We start from the raw sequence: 5382 nt of genomic DNA, 5'->3' as shown, positions 1-5382 counted from the left end.
GAGCAAACTTGGTCGACAAGTTTCGAAAAACAAAAAGAAAGCACCGAAAAGAGGAAAAGAGGTTCGTTTCTTTTGTCTTGGTCGGAAACTCTGAGCTGGCAACAGGCTAAGAGTGGAGGAGGATGCTGTGCGGGTGTCTGAGAATAAAACAGAAATCCCTTTTATGCTTTGATTATGCTAATTTTGCGATTTGTTTTCATTGCAGTGAAACATGCAATTTTCCTATATATATGCTAGCTATATACATGTATATTATGTAGTCCATCTAAGGGGGAAACTATGAGCTGCAGCAAGTTGCTGGTATGCAACTTCTTAGCTTGACAAAGACCAAGCCAAGGGATAGCAATTTGCATAAGTTGTGCCAACGAACAAACTAGCTGGATGCACCCGAAAAAATCTTTATGAATAATACATTTTTAAACAACAAAAAAAAAATAAATAAACTTTAACAACACTAAAAAGCAAACGCGAATAAAAAATATTTAACGATCGCAGTCGGTAGGATTCGAACCTACGCTCCCAGAGGGAATCTGATTTCTAGTCAGACGCCTTAACCGCTCGGCCACGACTGCTTGATGAAGGGTGTCCGCCAAAAAGGTAGTTAAAAATATCTCGCTATTAATTTATACATATAAGTTTTTTATTATCTTCACAAATTTATTCAATACACTTAATGTTGTGCCTATCTTTTCCACTCGACTTCCAAATATAGAACAGGTTTATAATAGACTTTTAGTTGGAATTATTGCGTGCAAGATATTATGCGTGATTTCAGTTTGTATACGAAAAGTGGATTTTTATGTGTAAATATTCCTTTGTTTGAATAGCTTCTTTTATTTGACGTATTAACCCCAACGTTCTAGTATACAACTAATTCTATTAAATTTCCTTAAGCAACATTTGTTTCAGTGCAGTGAGAGTGAGGGAATTACGGCGAAGTATTTTGTATACATTCTGCTCTTCCCTGAATTCCTCGCCTGCAATTTCCACCTCCATATCATATCACTTATTGTCCCTGTCATACATATGATTTAGCTGAATTATGGCCGCCATTCGGTTCGTTTCACCCTTGGGCTAATTTATAAACGTAAATTTACTTTGATGCTAATGACGCCGCTGAAGGCAAACAACATCAAACAGTGTCCTCCCGCAGATATTTTTTAGTTGATATATCAATTTGCGTGCCAAAGGTGAAAATTAGTGCATTTGCTCAAGGGCTGCAACGCCGATGGCTAAAATCTATATATGTATGTAGGTATGTACATATGTATGTAGCCTACACATCGATTTCACCCGTTTTAAACTCCAGTTCAGTTGGCAGGTGTTGGCACTGTACAAGCATTGTGATTTATGGTTTAGCCACGCAATTGCGTACGGCCAGTGACCAGCATTTTTAAGTGTTCAACGCTGCGTATGCGTAACATATGTGCCGCCAGTATTTCCACCTGTGTGGGCGTGTATATATTTGATTAAATTATGTTTGCGTGGAAGTGGAAACATTTGTGAAAATATCCAACTTTCGTTGGTCACAGATGGCTAAAGGAAAGTGTATAGAATGATCAGAAAATGCTGAAATTATAATATAATTTAAAGTTCAAAAAGAAAATGCATCACGTGATGAAAAAAAATGGTTTAGCCTTTTCTAAGAATTGTTTTTTTGTCTAGTAAAAATTAAGCTAAACAAAATTTTAATGGCAGCCTAAGAATATCAATCCCAGCACACAAAGGTGATGGTAAACACTGATTTGCTTTGCATCAACATTCAATTTTTTGTGAATTGTAAGTCTCATTTGATTTGACATTGGTGTGCGTGTTTATCTGTGTAAAGGGTCTCCATTCATAGCTCAAAGTGCTTGCCCAGCAGCGAGATACTCGAGTGCTTATCACTCACCATACAACAAAAAATGCCTGGGGGAAAATCTAACCGCACCTTCATACTTGGAGTCACCAGATATCCTGCAACTGGTTATTTATTTGCTCATTTATTTGGGACCATTTTTTATATTTTGACTCAGCTTGCTTAGCTTGCTGTGCTCACCACACATTTGTGGCGGTTTTTTGGGTTAAACATATTATAAAGAATTTGTAAAGCTTAGCACACACAAAAGCAAGCTGTGTCCTTTAAAATACTGTGGCCTTCCCCTCCTAAGTGATAAGGCCTTGACTGTTAACTTTAAGGCCTTTAACCCTTCAAACAATGACCACATACAGCCACGCCCACCGGACCACGCCCACCGGAGCGAGGTCATCGGGTCATCAAATTGAAATGTGGAGCTGTTTTTTGTGTGTTCTCTGTTTCTTCTTGTCGGCTGGCGTCATCCGGATGCGGGTTAATATGACCAAATGGTCGTGGAGCGGTTTCGGTTCAGAGGTCATCAAAGTGACATTTGCCGCAGACTCTAATTGCTCTCGATTAATGGATTGTTTTTCACTTATTTGAATATCCAAAAATGTCAAAACATTCGATGACTGGCTTTTTAGAGGCAGCATTGAATCCTTGGTCATATAAATTGAGCTCAAATATTAATTTATGCATAGTGGCCTTCAAATTCGCGTCAGTCGGATAAGATAAATATATCATCGAAATTGTTTATCATTTCAGAATTCTGTCATATCAAATCCGGCCATATCTGTGCTTTATCAGATTATTTATAATTTATACACATATTTTTCAAATGGAATTATTTAATAATATATAACTCTATAGTTGAATTTAGTAGTTTGCCTTCGAATTCAATCAATTACTCCTTTGTACTTGTTTTAATGTTATATATGTATGTATGTCAATTATTTTTAAGTGCATCTCCTGTGGGTTTTGAGTTGCAGTCAAGCTCCTTTAGTCACACATCAAAGCCATAACTCAAACACACCGCCTTTAATGGCAATAAGCAGCTGGCAGCAATCTTAACCGAGCACTTCTGCTCCACTCGAAGTATTACGAGTTGGAAAACAATAAATATCGCCTCGAAGAGGCCAAATCTGTTACACAACTCGAGTGGAGTGGATCATGAACTGGAACACGTTCTGCATGACAGTCATGACGTTGACAAAAACAAAGTCATCAACGGAGCTGAAGTTGAGAACTGCAATCAAATCGAACGGCATGTGCGGGCGGGTCAAAGTTCAGGGGTTGCTTATCCCAACCGGCAAACAATACATTGACTGGGCGACTTATTTTACATTTTTGAAGTGCCTGTGCCCGGTTTATGATTAAAGTAAAAGCATGACATGGCCCCAATGCCATACCCATCCCTATATCCATCGTTATCCTGGCGACCAACTCCCTCACTTTTGGCAACTTCATCATTGTGATAAATGAGCTTAGCTTGTAGCGCATTTTTCACAACAAACTCAAATTTTGTTCTCCCCTTTCGATTTTGTTGTTTTCTAGCTTCCAACTTGTCCGTTTTTTTCCCCTTGAATTGTTATTAACAACTTTTCTTTTTTTGGTGCATGTAATTTTGTACAGTGCAACAAAGTTGAAAGCTCAAGGATTTATACCACATCGAAACTAACGAAACAAAGTTTGAACATTCTGCCATACGTTCAGGGATCGTCATCCTGCAGGATGCAAATGTTTGACATGCAATAGTTGGCGGGAAATTCTTTTAGCGCTAACTGTGCTTTTCGAGCAGCATCTTCAGGCAAACGACTTTGGCACTTTTGGCACGTGTCCTTCCTTCCCCACTTACCAACTTAGTTAGTTTGATTTTGAATGGTTTATTTGGTTGACTTGGCTCGGTGGTTTCTGCCGAAGCTCCAGCTCCAGCTTCCAATTGTTATCAACCAATTTGACAAGCGCAGAAGGGGGGAGGGGAAAATTCGGGGAAAAAGCCACAGGAAAACTTCCTGCAAAGGCGCGTTGGTGGTTCGCCTTTCCTTGGTTACATTTGCAAACAACCTTTTCAGCGATTGCCAAAGGCAAAAAAAAAGACTCTTAACTTGAAAGAGTTAGACTAATGAGTTCTTAATCTGGGCATAAATAGGATAATTACTATTGGTAGATTTGATTTTTCACTTTCTTTTAGAATCTAGAACCAAAAGTATGCTATACAAAAATATGCCAAGATTTATCGGTCGTCCAAAGTTGGTACATTTCAGCCGACTGGCAGGGAAATAAATATTTCTGGCCCACACAAAATATAAATTTTCTTAAGCTGGATGAGAGGCGTTGAGGGATAAATGAGGGCCAGGTGTCAATGTGTCGGTGTGTGTGCTGCTACTTTTCGGCTCACTCACTTTTTTGCGAAAGTTATGCGAGCAAACCACAAGGTAATTAAATTCCTTAACCTTAAGCAGCATTATGGGTAGCCGGTTTTTTGGGGCGGATGGGCCGTGTCCTTGGTGCCAAAAAGGAAGCGCACTCACACAGGCACAATGAATGTGTTTGCGGTGACATCAGTGCGCCTCTGTGTGCGTGCTTGGCACTTGAGCATTTAATTGAATTTTTTTGAGAGCAGATAAGGACACGAAGGATGTTCCAGCATCTTGACTGGGGCCAACAAGACCACCCAACCGAGCCGCAGTCCCCTCATCTGGACGCTTGCATAGTTTTACCCGCGGCGCGAAATGTCATAAATTATCTAATAAAGTTTTTATTTAACGAGATAGAGGGAGAAGTTTCATATTTGCCCGCTTTTAATTACATTTTTGAATGAAGAATGCGAATAAGGAGAAAATTGGCTAGAACGATGAAAAAGCAAACAAAGCGGTCACCGCAATTGTATCGTTATTCTGTTCAATTATTATTTGAAATTTTCCTCACCGCCTGGAAAAACGTATTGGGCTCACTCAAGCATTAATTGTGCTGAGTTGACATTTCCCCATTTTCTCCACTCAACAGCGTTGCATAATTGCACTAAATAAATAATTAGCTAAGGGTTGCACAGAAAATGCCATGGTGGGCATTTTTTTTTAATAAATCATTTAATAATTGATTAATAAATAAAACCATTAGATGGTAATTAAAAAAAAGTAGTCCTTTTTTTCTATTATTTATGAGCATGAGATATTTAAGCAGTGAGATATTTGCTTTAAGATTTAAATACTTAATAATACATTCATTTTCCTTTATTACCATAACTTAATTAGTTACAGCCACTCTAGTTAAAACCACCCATATCCCTCCCAAAGTGTCAAAATCCTCGTGCAGGCAAAGTTACAACGAATTTTGCAATCTAACGAGGAGAAAATCCAGTGGAAAAGCATTTTCTTTCTCTCACAAAACGAAATAATGAAATTGTACAAAAGGCCAGGCACAAAAAAGAAACATAACAAGAAGTCTACGAGGAGAGCATAAAGAAAAATGGAAAGCAGTGCCATGTAATCCAATTGCTTGAAATGTACACAAGGACACGGGGCGCATTTAATTTAGGGGCGTGC

General features: G+C 38.6%; 1 non-coding gene across 1 annotated transcript; it reads right to left on the bottom strand.

Annotated features, from left to right (window-relative positions):
- Window positions 1-490: 490 nt before the first annotated feature.
- Window positions 491-572, bottom strand: Trnas-aga. The gene has a single exon. It is a non-coding gene; the product is annotated as a tRNA-Ser (tRNA).
- Between the last annotated feature and the right edge of the window lie 4810 nt (window positions 573-5382).

Source organism: Drosophila sechellia, chromosome 3L (genome assembly GCF_004382195.2).
Source record: "Drosophila sechellia strain sech25 chromosome 3L, ASM438219v1, whole genome shotgun sequence".
Lineage (NCBI taxonomy): Eukaryota > Metazoa > Arthropoda > Insecta > Diptera > Drosophilidae > Drosophila > Drosophila sechellia.
Note: the sequence above shows the minus strand (reverse complement) of the source record. Positions and strands in the feature narration are given on the sequence as shown.